The sequence below is a fragment of the Ambystoma mexicanum genome, chromosome 4q (assembly GCF_040938575.1).
Source record: "Ambystoma mexicanum isolate Mex_15411 chromosome 4q, UKY_AmexF1_1, whole genome shotgun sequence".
Taxonomy (NCBI): Eukaryota; Metazoa; Chordata; class Amphibia; order Caudata; family Ambystomatidae; genus Ambystoma; species Ambystoma mexicanum.
Genome location: NC_090928.1, coordinates 863,937,376 through 863,956,023, shown reverse-complemented (window position 1 = coordinate 863,956,023; position 18,648 = coordinate 863,937,376).

The window sequence follows — 18,648 nt, the reverse complement described above, 5'->3', positions numbered from 1 at the left end:
CATGACACAAGCCGATTAACCAATCGGTGTCCTATCCGCGGAGCGAACAGGGAAATGTGTCCGCAGAGCAGGCGTAGATATCACTAATTTTTTTAGACCTACTTTTTGGTTGTTTTAAAAAAAACTACTGGACGGATTTTTACCAAATTTACAAAAGTACGCTTTCGGGACCAAGCCACTGCTCCTACCTAAAATTTGATGAAAATCCACCCAGCGGTTTGAGGTGTAGGCATGATCAAAGTTTTTTCCCCAATCACTCTATGGGAAAAAAAAATATTTTGGGACCCACTCTATAACTTTGCCCCCCCCAGACCAAACCTCACCAAACTTTGCAAAAAAATTCAGAGTGGGCCATATACTTTTGTTGCAATGTTTTATGAGGATTTGTCCAGGTCGAGCAAAGACATAAGCCGCCCAAAAAAGCGCTCTTCATATCAGATGAGCAACTTAACCATAACATGACCACTACCGCATATATATATATATATGAATACATATACACATACATATTTTACAGCTGTGAAACATATTCCATATTCCTAAAATAAAAGAAAACACTTTTACGCACTAAACCAATCTTATCGTTTGCTGGTATCTTTTTCTTTTTTCTTTTCTTAAATGCATTATCTAGAGAATCAACATCATCAATCTGGATTTTAACATCAGAGTCTTTTAAGGTTTTGAGCAACTTGCGATGACCCATATTTCCCACCAAGGTGGCGTGTATGTTTAAATCAGTAGCTGCCTGCATAAACAAATCCCATCTGCTAGGTTTTTTATGTCTTCCAAAGGCCTGAGGATTGGTAATGCTTCGAACTAGGTCATGGACGTTTGAACCTTTTGACAACTGCTCCTTTATAAACAAATTCCTCCTTATCGTTCCATGTTGCCATGCCCTTTTCACTCAGGTGTCTTCACCTTATTTAAGACTGATGCTCACAGTTGGCACTTGTCAGGGCTGCACAGGTAAATAGGATGCTTTTCAAAGTATTATTCTTTTTCAAAAATACACAAAATCAATAAAAAGTTTCACGAGAGAAATGTTTAATTCACATTTCTAATTTTCCGTGTCTCGTATTATACACTCATATAGTGAGGCAACCAGTAAATAGGTAGGTCAGTTTGTTAATAAGTACATATATAATACGAGACACAGAAAATTAGAAATGTGAATTAAACATTTCTCTCGTGAAACTTTTTATTGATTTTGTATATTTTTGAAAAAGAATAATACTTTGAAAAGCATCCTATTTACCTGTGCAGCCCTGACAAGGGCCAACTGTGAGCATCAGTCTTAAATAATGTGAAGACACCTTATTTTTCCTTTTTTCTTGTTTGTGAGGTCCGGATGCCAAAGGACCTTTCTCGGCCTGATAGTTCCAGGACAAACTAACTCTGAACTAATACCAAACAACAGATGAAATTTATTACAGTATAAAGTACCATGGTGCCCACCTATACTTAATATTTCATGCCCTTTTCACTCCCCATTTTGTTCAGCAATGGTTCTGCATTCTTACGACAACAGCTTTTAATGGTGTCCAGAACTTCTACCACAATGGGATCTAAAGCAGGGGAAGATGTGGGTGGTTTGGCGGGACTTGCAGGATCTTTTGGGGGGCATGTACAGCGTTAGTTTATTCTTCTTATTTTTGGACTGTCTAAAGTATGTTAAGTATTTTTGGAGAATTGTTAAATAGCGGGTCATCTTGTCGTAGTGTGATAAATCATGACATATTAGGATCTCTTGCATTTCAGAGTTGAACCTTAGGATGGCTGATTTTTGAATAACATGTTCTTCATGGTTCTGAGTACTAAAACCTTCCAGCTGGCATTTATCAAGCAAATACATCTTCTGGCTGTACTCTATTAACCACCCCCTAAATGTCTAGTGATCAGAGGCACAGGAATACCTAGTAGCGATCCTATGAATCTCCCAGTTTAAAAGCTTTCCTTTAGCTTTTAGGGATGCCCTCTTGTTACCCAGTTTCTTGAGGATGAGCTTTTTCTTTTTAAAGGCTCCTAACAGATGGGTATTCAGTGAAACATTCCCTTTTATGATGTTGAAGGCAATCTCAGCTATAGCCAATACTAGATCATCAGAAGCTGAGCACAGAATGGCCTTTTGTTGTTAGGATGGTGCTGTTACTAGCATTTTAAGGAGAGAAAAGTTCCTACGTATACGTGCCATTATGCTGGCTGGTTGGTGGTAGTGATGAGAAAAGATTTTTTTTTTTTTTTAGCAAGTTTTTCTAGAAGTCTTTTGTATGTAAACCACAGGTAAATCAGGTGGGAAAAGACCCACAAGCAGTCTGTAGTCCTCTAAAGACACCTTATTTTTCCTTTTTTCTTGTTTGTGAGGTCCGGATGCCAAAGGACCTTTCTCGGCCTGATAGTTCCAGGACAAACTAACTCTGAACTAATAACAAACAACAGATGAAATTTATTACAGTATAAAGTACCATGGTGCCCACCTATACTTAATATTTCATGCCCTTTTCACTCCCCATTTTGTTCAGCAATAGTTCTGCATTCTTACGACAACAGCTTTTAATGGTGTCCAGAACTTCTACCACAATGGGATCTAAAGCAGGGGAAGATGTGGGTGGTTTGGCGGGACTTGCAGGATCTTTTGGGGGGCATGTACAGCGTTAGTTTATTCTTCTTATTTTTGGACTGTCTAAAGTATGTTAAGTATTTTTGGAGAATTGTTAAATAGCGGGTCATCTTGTCGTAGTGTGATAAATCATGACATATTAGGATCTCTTGCATTTCAGAGTTGAACCTTAGGATGGCTGATTTTTGAATAACATGTTCTTCATGGTTCTGAGTACTAAAACCTTCCAGCTGGCATTTATCAAGCAAATACATCTTCTGGCTGTACTCTATTAACCACCCCCTAAATGTCTAGTGATCAGAGGCACAGGAAAACCTAGTAGCGATCCTATGAATCTCCCAGTTTAAAAGCTTTCCTTTAGCTTTTAGGGATGCCCTCTTGTTACCCAGTTTCTTGAGGATGAGCTTTTTCTTTTTAAAGGCTCCTAACAGATGGGTATTCAGTGAAACATTCCCTTTTATGATGTTGAAGGCAATCTCAGCTATAGCCAATACTAGATCATCAGAAGCTGAGCACAGAATGGCCTTTTGTTGTTAGGATGGTGCTGTTACTAGCATTTTAAGGAGAGAAAAGTTCCTACGTATACGTGCCATTATGCTGGCTGGTTGGTGGTAGTGATGAGGAAAGATTTTTTTTTAGCAAGTTTTTCTAGAAGTCTTTTGTATGTAAACCACAGGTAAATCAGGTGGGAAAAGACCCACAAGCAGTCTGTAGTCCTCTAAAGTGTTTGTTTTTAAATAGGTAGTCATAAGGTTTCAGGGTAGCATCTTGAAAGGCCTCCATGAAAAATCCGGTGTTATCCGGTTACATCTGTCTCGCTAGGACAGCGACCTGTTGTTTATCTACAGCACAATATAACTGCCGTTTAATATTATGGAGCGGTTGCCCTGTCCTCTGTAGAATACTTTTGCAAACAATGTAACAGATGCTAAGGTTACTGTGGTGTGATTGCCAAGTGAAGGCTTTTTCCAGCTCGGAGCTATGCCCACCCTTCATCACCAAATCATCTACGATGATCATATTGACAAGCAAATGATCGTCATTCAGGGAATCTGATAAACCTTCCACAAATTTCAGATGAGTTAGGTTAGTGGGCAAATCATTATGCAATGTAACAGATGTTAAGGTTATGATGGTGTGATTACCTAGTGAAGGCTTTTTCCAGCTCTGAGCTATGCCCACCCTCCATCATCAACTCATCTACGATTTATTTATTTATTTATTTATATTTATATAGCGCGCAGACAGCCCAGGGGCATTGTGGTGCTGTTATTTGCAGGAACTTAGTTACAGGGGGTACTGGATTGGTAGCAGTTGTTGGCACATTATGATTGCTACAAACAGATTAGTCATTAAAGCTCATGCATCTTTGGTTATGACATTACAGACAGTTTATTGGCAAACATGGTGCTGCGAGAGACCTTATGTGAATAGGATGGTTTTCGTAGCTTTCCGGAAGGCAATGAGGGAGGGCTAACCTCGGATTGTGGGAGGTAGGGCATTCCATTGTGATGGTGCAAGATAAGGAAAGCTGGATCCTCCAGCTCTGGCTCTTTTTACTAGTGGCACACAGAGCATGTTGGTATATGGTGACCTGGTTGGCCTTGTGGAGGAGACGGGGTGGATTCTTTGTGAGAGGTAGACCAGGGTGGTGAGGTGGATGCACTTTTGGGTCAGTGTCAGAGCTTTGAAGATGATTCTTTCCCTTATTGGTAGCAAGTGGGCTAGTTTTCTGGCCTCAGAGATGTGTTCTCTTTTCGTGATACCTTGGGCAGCGCAGAGGGCATTGTTCTGTATGATTTGTAGCCTTTCCAGGTTTTGATTGGAAGTTCCTAGGAAGAGTACATTGCAGTAATCTAGCCTGGAGCCAGTGATTGCTCTGGCTATGTTTGTGCAATTCTCTTTGGAGAGGAAGGGTCTGACTGCGTTGATCAGTTTGGCGTGGTACGCAGCTGAGGAGGCTATTGCGTTGACTTGTCTGTCCATGGAGATGTTGGAATCCAAATAGACACCAAGAGTTTTGACCGAGTCGGAGACAGGTATTTTAATGGAGTCAATGGGGAAATGACTGAATTGGGAGTCTAGATTTTTTAGCGTGTCGGGGGAGCCTACCAGTAGAAGTTCGGTCTTGTCGGAGTTGAGGCATAGTCCATTGTCTGCCATCCAGGCTTAGATGGTGTTGTAGAGGTTGTTGAGGGTCGTTCGATAGATCTTGCTGGTATGAGGGTCAGTGAGTCAGTGTCATAGTTGCCAGTGAGGGTGAGGAGGATCTGGGTATCGTCAGCATAGTTGGTGTAGGAGATGCCCATGGCGTCGAGGATGAGGAAGAGGGGTCGTGTGAAGATGTTGTAGAGAGTGGGGGAGAGGCAGGAGCCTTGGGACACACCACAGAGGATGATGGTGGGTGAGGCGGAGGCTAAGTCAGAGAATACTTGCATGGTTCTGTCTTGTAGGAAGGACGTGATCCATGCTGTGGACTCAGGGGAGAATTTAGCGGTGGCAGAGAGGTGGTGGCATAGGACGTCATGGTCTACAAGGTTGAAGGCCGCTGATAGGTCGAGAAGTAGGAGAAGTGCTGGTTTGCCCATGTCTCTGGCGTCGTCCATCTGGTTTTTCAAGTCAAGTAGCGTGGGTTTCAGTCCCGTGTTTGAGGCGGAAGCCAGATTGTCGGAGACCTAAGAGTTTATTCTCTTCAATGAAACGCTGAACCTGCAGATAGGCTTCTTTGTCCAGTATTTTGAGGAGGAACGGGACAGTGGTGATGGGTCTATAGTTGTTAGGGGAGGTGGGATCAAGAGTTGTTTTTATTAATAGAGGGCGGTCCCAGGCTTCCTTGAGGGAGGCGGGGACTTTCCCTGTGACAAAGGAAGCATTGACAAAGGCTGTCAGGAAAGGAGCTAGTGCTTCAGTGCAGTCCTTGATGAGGGTAGCTGGGCATGCATCACCTTTACAGTTAGAGGGTTTGATATTCCTCATTATGTTGACAAGCAAATGATCGTCATTCAGGGAATATGATAAATCTTTAACACATTTCAGATGAGTTAGGTTAGCAGGCAACTCATTATGCAGTGGTTGCCAGCAAGTGTAGAACCATACAATATTATTTGGCATCCAACCATGGTGGCATTTTCTAAAAGCTGTTTAATAAAATAGCTTTTAATGCAGCATGAAGGGCCTGATAGCACGCATGCAAAAGGGTGTTGTAATCTGGTGTCCATCGTATGTGAATCTTCCTTTTTAATAGCCATAGGGTAATGTCTTGTAATCATCTGTGAGTATGCACTTATCAAATAGTACCCTCAATGCTTTTTGTAGCGTTTGGGTGCTAATCTCTCATCATTTTTTCTAACACACTATGGAGGGCTGCTGGGCCACAATAGTCTTAGTCAACTTTTTTTAAAGGGTACTCCTACACCAACTCCTTCAAGCTATCAAAATCGATTTTCATACTGTTACTAACATTCAGAGTGATGCCTTCTACCTTAATGCAGACCGCCCCTGAGGATGTGCGATACTAATAGGTTCTGGGACCTTCAGAAACAAATTTTACAATGGGTTCACACAGAGCTAATTTGCTTGTTAAATCACCCATTTAATTATCCAAAGGAGGGTCCTCCTGACCAGGGGCACTGACAAAAATGACAGAGTCATAATCATGGTACAAACAGCGACCTTGGACCTTGGAGTTCGTCCATTCCTTTGTACAATTCCAAACGGGCATGAGCGGTTGTGAAACAGGTGATGAAAATGGTTATGTTGTTGGAACATACCGGGTACTCTTCAGCATACTTCCAGCAAAGGCATGCTGTTTCCTCATCTATAAACTGCAAGCTTTAAATGTCATAGCCCGCATCAAAAGGGTAAGAGGTCAGCTCATCAGGGTCAGTTATGATCATTGTGTTTGCGAGATTGGTTCACTGCGCAAATTTACCCCACACGTAATTCAAACATAGTTTAGCTAACTGACATCTGGAGGCGTTATTTTCAATGAATTCAGGTCTCAGCCAGACCCCCTGATCTTTGTAATACTCTTCTTTGTAACGCTGTAGGGAGGATGTGGTCCGTACCATTCTCAGGGTATTGTGAGGCCTCCTGTTTATTCCACAGGAACAGGAAATGTAACCGCAGAACTGTTTTACTGTGATGGTCTCAAAATGCCATATTGCATGAATCCTTCACAATGGATACCCTTTCTGCAAGGCCGTTTCTAGCTGAAGAGTGCACCAGGTACCCATGATTGACGTCTCCTCATCACTTTGTGTGCATTTTCAGTTTGTTTTTATTTTGTGCAGGTCCTACGTAGAGGAAACATTAACTTTCCAGAAACCCGCTGTGGAAGCCCGGAAAATAAAGTTTCTTAAGCCGGTACAGCTGGCATTTGATCATGCCAAAATACTGTTTAATATCCCCAAAATCTTCATAGATGATACGGGGATGCCCTAGAGGGTAGGGTTTTGAATTGTTGAGAAAGGGGTAGAGACTGGTAAAATCATAGTAATTTTCAACCTGCACGATTTCGTAGTAGAGCTTGATTAGCCGCCCGCCAAAAAGAGCGTCACACATTTCTAGGGGATGTGGTAGATTTTTCTGTTTGAGAAAAATGTTTAAGGTCTCATCATTTTTCAACATCTCATCCACTCATGCGTCCAAAGCGTGATAACACGCAAACCTCGGTTCTCAAGAATTTTTTTTTTTAAAGTGTTCTCGTATGTAAATGGTCATAGGTACAGACCGTCAGGGTATTATAGTCCTCTTTATTATAGCAACGGGGGCACCCATGAAAATAACAGCTGTTAAATTTGTAGGCGAGGCACTCCCCATTTAAAGAAGCATAACCATCTAGAAAATAGGAGCCAAGCATTTTTTCCCCTCCGTGCAGGGCGTGTTGTATAGGAACATTTTCCTAATGAGACACATACATCAATCACTGTATGGAAGGTGTGGATAAGCATTTTTGTTTGCCGGGATACAGGTCTGGATGTACAAGGGTTTTTATTACCGGATCTAGAAACTATTGCTTGCCTATATTCATAAACATGCTAGCTAATATAATAAAGGTGAAGGGGTCTACATAGCCATCATATTTTACCATCTCTGGAGTGCCTGGGTTCAGAAGGTGCCCGTTGCGGGTCAGCTCTCTAATATGTTATAGGATGTTCTCAAAATATGTCCATCTTCACAACAATAGGTTGTTTGCTCCCTCTTAAAATCTAAAGCATGCATACAGGCCTCTGAATACCATTTGAGAAATGTTTCCTTCTTTTCAGCCAAAATGAATTTAGAACTATAAAACTCCACAGGGGAAATATGTCCTGCGTAATTTTGATTCTGTTTGGTGTTAAAGAAATGTGGAAAATAATCTTTCATACCTGGGAATCCCAAAGCTTTAGGCAGCCTACTTAACTTCATGGGCAAGACATTCAAACTGTCGATAGAGGGGATTTTAAGGTCTGATACCTCTAGGAGCTTCAGATTTGTACCCTGAGTTATGAGCTTGATGGCTAGTTTTTCTTTAATCAACTGATCTATTAGGAAAAAAAAAACATCATTGCCTTGGCTATTGTGAGTCAGAAAGCTATAGCCCCTGACTTTCTTAGCCACAAAGGTTGTAACAATAAGGCTGATGCAGTCTGGGCCTTCAAATTCCCAGCTCTTATCCCCTGTTAAATGTCTGGCATAAATATAGTTTGGAATGTGAATGCCTGTCTCTTGCATGCACTGCACATCAAAGACAATGTATTTCTCTGTTTTGGGCATATCTTTGGGGGAGTCATGTAACACATGCGGTCCCGCATAGATACAACTTCAATTTATCAGCAGGGGCAGATGTGTCCTTTGCTTTGTTATCGGCCCTTATAAACTGGCCACATTAGACACAATCCATTTTGAGATGACAGTCTGCTAAACCCTAAAATGCTTTCTCACTATATTTTTGAGACATTCCTTAGATCTGGAAAATGTCTTGCACTTGGGACATTTAAACCCTGATTCAGCAAGCACCATGCAGCCATCTCTCTGGCACATGTGACAAAGGAGTTTACTTCTATGAGCGATACGGTTGCTGTATATGTGTCAGCAACAGGGGCATACATTCCTAGCCCCTAAGAAACCCCAGAGGATTAAGATACTGTAATAGTGCTGATCATGACGTATAATGTTTTTATTAGAGGTGTCACCTGGTGCAAAATATTTCCAAAGCTGGTCTTCGTTATATAGAATTTTGATCGGTACTCCAAAGTAATCTTCAAATAAACTGAACTCATTGAAACCAACCATGATATCCGTGGGCATACCCAGAACTTTGTGGGTCTCAAAAGCCTTTCTCTGAAGTAACCGTCTGTAACGGTTTTAGCCTCCAAAAGACCTATAATGCTTGCATCCATACAGATGTTTAATGGTCCATAGTTAAAGTCCAATAGTCAGTGCCTCTTCTTTACCACAATGATGCTGTAAAGTGTTTTCTTTAGAGGCCTGTACACTCCACCCTCTCTAGATCTCACAACCACGGACACAATCCTCAAAGCCTCTGTTATAGTGAGCTCTGCCTTACTTAATTTTTTTTAAGAACTCCAAAACATCAAAAGTTTGGCAAAATGAACCACTGGTGAAAAGAGGCCAGTTTAAAATAGAACTGTCTAAACAAATCTTCACAAAGTCATTAGAGCCTACCATTTCAAGGATGTGTAAAACAAGCCTTTCAACCACTTCTGTTATTATTAATAGGCCATGCTAACTGATCCAGATTTACAAAGCAAAAAACTTCATAGTATTGAACACTTTTATATTTCGATAGATCTTGCTGGTATGTTCCCATACACTGCAGAAAAACAGTGTCATCTTGGGAGGCTGTGGTGTGTTTGGGGGCCAGGACACTAAATCTTTCTTTGAGGGCTGGCTAATGATAGTTTTTGCTTTTTTGAAGCATTTCAAGAACATTTTCCTTTGCCTTTGGGACAAAGCCACTTTAAACTCCAGTCAGCTAAGCTTTTTATTGGTAAACGCGGTCTTTCAACATGATGGGGTGGTTTCATCGGATCCTCCAAACCAGTCAAAGGGGAATTAGGACAGGCATTTAGATTTGTAGGTTTTGTGTGTTGCCCGAGCAACAGCCCAGGTCTTAAAGAAGTAAGGAGTCCTGCAAAACCATGCGTAGCTTCTACAAGGCTTTTTAACCAATTTTTCTTTTTCCGCGTGTCAGGGTCTTGTAATCTGTTTTTAGATTTCATGTTGTACAGGACATGTTTGGCTTTAGAAACACATTTACGCATATCAATTAAAGAATTCTCAACAGTGTTATGTCTTAATGTATACTTCTGGCAACATAAGTTTGCGCTGTTATATATGTCAAATAAATATTTAGATTCTTTACTTTCTGGCTTGTGTCCTACAAATAAACATTTAGCTGTCACACTCCGTTTATAAACTGGTGTATTTACCCCAGCGTTGGCCGAATGAACCTGTTTAGGCATCTGTGGTTTAAGTGTCTGCTTATTATGGTCTAAATAGGAAATGACAGTTGCACGTTGCCGTTTGTTTACACCGTTTGGTCCTTTGCAAGAAAGATCAAGGGGCCTCAGTGCATTGTTTAATCCGTAAATGATAGATGCATTTACACATTCTTTGTGCTCTATTTTGAAGGATGAGTCCGTAATAACTATCACAGCCTCAGAATATAGGGCTGCAGGTGCAACGATGTCCCACCACCAAGGGTTGTTCTAAAACTTTGGAAATAATAACATACCGTTCACGGCTGGGGATCGTGGGTGAAAATACATGGGGCATTGTAATTTCACTAAAGCCAACAGACGATTTCCAAGGGATGACAACTGCTGGGGCTAAAAGTTTTCTGGAACTATCGGGTGAAGAAATAAGGGGTAGTTTAATTTGTCCACAGCCTGGAGAACAAGGCATATGGATGACCACCTCTGGGGCTAAAACGGTAATCCCATACAAAGGTGTGAAGGGAAGATACGGGTGGGGTTTTTGTATGTCACAGGTTTTGACAGTTTGAGCGCTAGGGGTGTTTGTAGAATGTTGCAACACTTTGGACTGCCTGAGCTTGTTATCAAACAGATTATTATTATTTGTTTTCCAAATAGTTTGGAGCCCTGTGCATTCCTGATAACATGTGACAGTTGCTGTGTGCAGGTGTTTTGTATCTGTCTTACCTGCAGTCTTTGGAATGTCTGTTGGTAGGGCCACAGAGGTCTTATGCACTAGGGCTGCTTCATAAGGATTTGTCTAAGTAGTTACAGAGATATTTGCACATAAAAAATATCCTGGAGCCTTATGCCCACCCTAAACCAAAGACTTTTTTTAAAATAAAGATGAAAAGAGTTTTTCAGATGTTAACCTCTATAGGGAAAAAAACACATTTTTTGTTAATAGTTGAGAAACCTTACAAACGTACCGTGCAATCTGTAATTTGGATTTTTCCTTTTCAGAGCTGGGACACCAGATGCTTCTGCTACAGGCTGATGTAAGTCTGAAATAATACAAAATAAAATAAAATGTAAAAAAAAGATTTTAAGACTTTACCCTTGGATATTCTCGGAAGAAGCAGGTGACAAACACAGCTTTCAAAGGAGGCTCCATATTGTTTTAACTGAATAAGCATATTTTACACCCAGAATACAGCTTCAAGAAAACATTCTGCTTCCTCATACACACCCCAGTTCCTAAAACAATATTTAAAAAAAAAGATTTGTTTAGAGCTACATGGATACATGCAGCTGTCAACCTGTATAGGTGGGAAAAACTGTTTTGTTAACAGCTCAGTAATCATACAAATGTACCATGCATACGGCCCCCATCATATTTCCTTTTCAGCGCAGGACCATTAGACAATACGACAGCAGGAGGGTGTGAATCTGAAATAAAAAAAAAGTTTAAGGACTTTACCATTGGGTATTCTAGAATGAAACTGGTGAAAAATACAGCTTTCAAAAGGTGGCTCCCTATTGTTTTGTTTCTTTTACTAAATGAGAATATTTTAACACACAATAAAAATACAGCTACAAGAAAATAAATACTGCAAAACACAAACAGGTTTAGACCATTTTATTTTTATTTTTAACTAGCATTTCTTGATGATGCCATGAATTACCTCTAAAGATAAAAGGCGTGTCTCTCGCAGTCTCTGAGCGCCCAACATCGAACCCTTTACAGGGGTTGACTGCATAAGAGTGATTCTCTGCCACAGCATCTAAAAGCAAATACATTTTTATTATTTATTTTAAAAGGTTTAGTGCTAAGTGCATACACATGACACATATTCAGGGTTGGGGTATAGACAGCATAACTTTATTGCCGGCTGCTTGGGCTCTACTGCTGGCAGGATCATGTCCAAATTCATGTTTAAAAAATAAAATATATTTAAAAAATCAGAAGGACGTATCTACACTATGATATTTGCAAGCTATGTTGAGAAATAATTTAATTCTACACTCAAACAAACCAGCCCATGCTTACATGTCTAAATCTAGAAACACCCAATACGGAAAATTAGCTGTCTACGTTATCAGTTAGCTAGCTGATGTTTTAAATTGTTCTAATATTCTGTAAAGGACTGCTAAAACAGTGAAAATATTCAGTCATCGCAGGTTCAAAACATGGGACATTTCACTCAACAGAAATCCAGAATTCTTGTTCTACATAATAAGAAAAAAATAATGGAATCATGTTTACCATAAAGATGAACACCATTTTCAGCAAGAATATCTATGAGCGGTTGAGAGCCTGTAGCAATTACACGTATGCTGGCCTGAAGTACATCATAAGACTTTGCTAAAATAAAAAATGTAAATAATTATATTCTAAAAATCAATTATGCCAAAATGCACGGTAGTTGCACGAGCCCCCTGAGCTATCCGCAGAGCCATAGAGCCCATTGCAAGCATGCGCTGCAGACAGACAAACAGCCCCTTCAAAACACGAGGCTTCACATCTGTTTTTACAAATCATAGGGTTTCAGAGCTCCTAAGACATGAGTTGCAATGAATGATTACAATCTTTTTTAAAAAAAAGACTGCATACACATGAGGCATGTTAGGGGTTCATAACTTTATTAACAGAAGGTTGGGCTCTGCTGCTGGCAGGACCGTGTCCGAATACCCATTTAAAAAAAAAAACAATTTAAACAATAATCAAATCAGGTGGATATGTCTACAATCTGGTATTTGCAAGCTATGCTGAGAAGAAATTATTCTGCACTCAAACAGGACAAATAGGGATTACAGGATTACAGCTAAAAGCCTCATAGTGATAAAGATGAGCTGTCTATGTTAATACTTAGCTAACTAATATTTTAAAATGTTCTGTTCTAATATTCTGGGAAAGGTTGCTAAAACATTGAAAATATACAGTCATAGCAGGTCCAAAACATGAGACATTTCACTCAAAATAAAGCAATTCTCATACTACAGAACAAGAAAAAATAAAAGGAATACATTTTGTACCATAGATTTGAACACCATTTTCAGCAAGAATATTAAGCAGCGCTTGAGGGATGGGAGCATCTACATCTATGCTGTCTTGAACTTCAGCAGATTTTGCTAAAATAACAAAATAAGAAATGGAAATAATTATATTCTATAAAAAAAACAGCACCATAGTTACACGTGCCCACTGAGCTATTTGCAAAGGCACAAAGCCCTTTACAGGCACACTCTGCTGAGAATTAGCAAACTATGAGACAGCACATGGTCACAACGATTTTACTCTTAAGCAGTTTTCGGTATTGGATATTAGGCGCGACCCATGTTTACAGTGAAAGAATAAACAACCTTTTAAAAACATAATACTCCTTGCAATATTACAAGAGGCACAATCCTTGTTAATCAGCTTTTTTATTTTTTTAAAAAGAGACACAACCCAGCCTGATTTTTAGGCTTACAAGGTGTAAGACCCCAGAAAGCACAAACTTATAAACACATACTGGTAAATTAAATGTAAAAAGTATGTTCTAAAAACAAAAACTGGTGTTTTTTTTTTACATTTTGGTATAAACGATTTTACACCATTTAAAATACATAAACAAAAAAAAAGGTTAGCTCACCAGATCTTACTGAAAAGTCTATACAATCATAGAAAGAGGGTGCTGCATAAATATAGAATAGAGTAAATAAACAAATCAATAATCAGGATATTAAACAGAACTCTACTTTTTATGCTTTTCAGAGCGGCCAAAACACTCACTTCTCATTCCAGGTGATCAGGCATGTTTTCTCGGTCTAAGCGTGAGTTGAGTTAACATGTGGTGTGGCAGTTCTCTAACACAAGGCTTTGCAGGGCAGATATATATAGACTATTTTGGTGGTCGTCTTCATGAACCATGCCGAACTGTGTAGTTAATATGTGCCCTGAGCACATGTATCCCCTGATCACCTGCGCCGAAGCACACCACCTGTTACAGTTTATCATAAGGGATCCCCATCCTCAAACTGACAGAATATGCATATCCGGCGTGACAGAATCTGTTCCATTTTATCACAAGGATTTTGACAGGGACCGCGCATATGTGCAGTGATGCCTCAGCACCTGTTTAAAATGTATCACAAGGAATTACACACGTTTGACAGAACATGGTGGGGGGATATCATGTGTTCCTATGCGAAGCCTTGAAACAGCTGATCCCCACCAGCCTTAGATGTGGACATTGTAAAGCATTACGTCAACCACATGTATAACAGCTGGTCTTCTGACATGGCTTGCACTGGTGAAAATAGAAGCTGTAAGTGGCTCACAGAATTGCAGCAGGGCCATACCGTGCAACAATACTGCGAGTAAGGCATTATGAAAGAAGATGTGTGGGGTTCATACAGCTGAATCAGGGCCTAGAAAATCTTCACCACATTACAGCGGGTTGTTTTTTAATTATTTTTGTATTATTGTTTATTTAAACGCTAAAACGCAAGGTATCAATATTTGTATGTATATTACACTTCTTACAAGGAAACACAAACCTTAGTACAGCTCGATACTAACCAGCCTCTTTTACACCCAAAATCAACAACTGTAACAGGTTTTTGGAGATGTATTTAACTGTGGTATACTTTGGCCTTCAGCCCAGCCATAATATCTCATATATCAGGATAGTCAAGGCTTCAAGAGTGCTGTATACCTCTCTCCGGTGCTCCTTCTGTATATATATACCCTTTACTCCACCCCTAGGGGCAGCATCACGCTACATTATCTCCACAGATCCCTTGGTGCACCATGACATATTTTCAGGGTCAGAAATGCAATACTTACATCATACCTACCCCAAAACATCACAAGTTAATACCTGCATCATCTGTCCAGCGCCCTGGTGCACTAGAAACCGTATTACACTCTTCCGTATCTTGGGGGACATACCTACAGGGGTCAATAACAACATGTACATTATATTATAACCCCATAAACCAGTGCAAGGGGTACACAAACAGAGCTTCATATAGATTACTACCGAGTCAAAAAGGTTATGGCACTTACCAACAACCTAGAGGGTGCAACTTCCAGGTGACCCACAGGATGTCACATTCAGGACAGGACGTCCAGTAGGGCAGGGCTTCTGGGTGACCCACATGATGTCACATCCGTAATAGGATTTGCGGTAGGGCGGGCCTTTAAGGTTACCTACATGATGTCACCTCCGGGATAGGACGTCCTGCAGGGCAGTACTTCTGTGTGACCCCCATGATGCCACTTCCGGGGTGGGACTTCTGGTAGAGCGGGACATCTGGGATAAAAGGGCGTTCCCACCTGACAAATTTAACATGGGGACACAAGGGATAATTCCCCTATACTTACATTTTCCCCTGACTCCTCCTTATCTGACAATAGAGGTAGAACGTGCCTGCATTCCTCATATGTCAGTCTTTCCTTTACTGGCCAAATAGCACCACACCCGTTGCACTACCGCTACCACCACCAAGCAGCTGTGATGGCGGTGGTGGTAAATATTGCCCTTTTGGTGATTGGTAGCACTTACAAATGCTGTGCTTTGCTATGCACACAGGCTAGAGGTTACTTGGCAGTTTTACATGGTGTCAAACTGAGGACAGCTTGTGATGGTGTATCTGGTGACAGGCAGGTTTTACCTACCGACTAGAATCTGCAGACACTCCCTCACTACCATAACCACCACAGTATGTTAATGTGGAAGAGAGATCAGTGGAAGGTGACATACATTGATTGGTTTCCCAATACATAACTCTTCCTTCATATACCTTACCTAACTAGTTCCTTGCATAGATTTCATTTATGAATACATTCCTTCCCCTTAACAGTTCTCGCCTCCAGCAAGCTCATGTTCAGCCAGCCCCTTGATGTGGTGTGCACTTTTATAGGTGGAAGTGTCCCCTGTCCTGAATGACCCTTGCGAGGGGAAATCAGTGCCTGCCTTTCCTTCGGTACATACGAAGGCACACATGTAGAGGGCTCAGTTCATTCCTCCTCCTGAGCCATCTCCTGGGGGACCACCTGTGTTTCCTCCACCTATTGATCTGGGGTCTCAAGAAGTCACAACCACCTGCATATGTCTAAGGTGCCCGACACCTCTGTCACCCTCTCTGTCCTACTCAAACACCAAAACTATGAGAGACATTCTCCAGAAACTCCTGTAGTGTATCTGCTGCCGCCACAGCTTTCTTCAATAGCCTTCTCAGACACTTTGCCAGGTTCTCCGACCACCTCTAGTTCAACGACTTCCTTTATCCTTCCAAGAGACATGCCTCTACCTCATCTTCCTTGAGTTGCAAATCTCCCTTTGCATCCCGGCTGACTCCCTTCCTGAGCCATGCCACTGCTTTTCACACCTTATGCAACACTCGTATTGCTGTGGGCAATTGACAGTACGGTCTACCCATGCAAGCACAAGAGGTTCAGTATCCTCCTCCATGAACTAGGAATAATCCTCACCTTTACAGAAGTGACCTTCTCTTCCAGTGCTACCACTCACTCAAAGCACAATGGCTGGCTGTGCTTCATAATTTCAATTCCTTTCTGTAAGGACATAAAAAAGACAAAATATGTCAAGTGACCAGGGCAAACAAATCGATTCACAGGAGGCACTGACAAATGGAAAAGTTTGTTTGGCATACAAAAGAAGGTTTTCTAAAACATAGAAAAATGTATCTGGTTAAAACTCAAATTGTTTTATTTTAGCTTTAACAAAAACGCAGAATAAAAAATGAAACAGTTTATTCTTTTTGTTAATTGTTTTTGAGTGAAAGGCAAAACATATATGGAAATCTCTTTTTTTGTTATTTTCTTTTTAACTTTTTAACTTCTTTTGTAGCTTTTCAAAAGAGAAGAGAACCCCATGGATGAAGTGACACGTGGACTAGCAGGACAAACACACTGCCAATTGGGATTAGAAATACAATGGGAAGGGAGTGGTCTTTTACCTTTTTTAACATTGTGGGGTATAAAACGAAAAGGGTTCTGCAACATAGTGTTGTTTTAAATAGGTTTGGGGGAATGAAACAGGGAAAAAGACAAAGGGAAAGGTTTGGGATTTAAAAATAAAACTTTATGAGGGAAAGTAGGGGTAAAAACATGAGAGATGTCAAAGATGAGCTAATAAACACACAAACAGACAAAGGGGAACAAAGAAGATCCAACAACAGACATGCTGAACAGAAGCCTACAATTACCAGAATGAAAAGCAATTGTAGCCTGAAATATTTCTAATTTGTATTACAATTTACGATCAAGCCTGAAAGAAACACAGTGAAATTAAATGCATTATGACCACCAGAATGAAGTAATGTTTTCACACATTATTAAGCTGTATGCACCACTCACATTTCCAATCACCCACCATCCACTTCTCTTAAGGAACAATATCCAACCACTTGTTGCTGCGTATGCAGCCATCTCTCATTAATTGAATTTAAATGGGTTAAAAATAAAACAAAGACAACCGTCACAGAGATCTGCTAAGCTTGCAGGTTACTCTATAAACACATAGAACAGCTGATTACTGCACAGCGTTTTGGGCCTCAGGAATGATGTCTTAATTTCCACTGATTAAAAAATGCAGGGAGACAATTTTTGACAGTTTCCGAATTTAAATTAGGGTGATCAGACAGCCCAGATTGGCTGGACTGTTATGGGTTTTGGAGGTCTGTCCCAGCATCCATCTGCAAATAAAAACCATGTGTAGCCCCTGTTTTCTGGCCCTGCTCTATGCAAGGGGTGCAAACTACACTCACTCAAGACCAAGGGCAGTCCCCATGTAAACCACCACCAACACCCCAGAGGCCAGCTTGATAGGGAGGGGCTCTGCACCTGTAAAATAAAATTGCTGATGACAGACGTGCAACATCCTAAATTCTTTCCTTATTAAACTGGACACAGAGCAATGTGGATTTTCCAGGGACAACAAAGGGGACCAATCTTTATTTATGAAAATATTTAATCTCGTATAAGACATTCCTATTGCGTTTCAAAAATTCCCCTGGCATGAGATCCATCTAAATGGGGATCTGCTCCGTCAACCCACCCTTCCATGAAGGGGTCACAGTTAGAACAATAGGATGGGACTGATGCAACAGGCCCCTGCCTAATGGTTGGTACCACACACTAATGCATGAGACCAGAGGATTGCCTTGGTGGGTAGTCCCACCCATTAGGTGGTCTCAGGCAGGTCACCACTTTCCTCATTTACCTCACGCTAGGGTCCTTAACCCCTCTAATTCATATAACCTACATAACATTCCCCCTAAATACCTTTTTCTTTTTTTTTTAAGGATTTATACTGTTGTATCAGGTAATATTCATCTTGCCATTTTCCACTCCAGTGATGTTGTTATTGCTGTTTTCTCCTCTGCTCCCCGTCTCTAGCAGAACAGCTAGGTCTAGAGGGCTCCACGAAAAACAGGGAGGGTTTTCATTTCGCAAATCTCTCGTGGTAGTTTGTTCCAAAGTCTGGGGCCCTAAACCCCAAATCTATAATCCCTTTTGCTCACACACTTAGTGTGTGGTACCTGGACCAGGTTCTTGTCAGCTGAGCGCAGTTGCCGTATTAAAACGTGGCTTTTGAT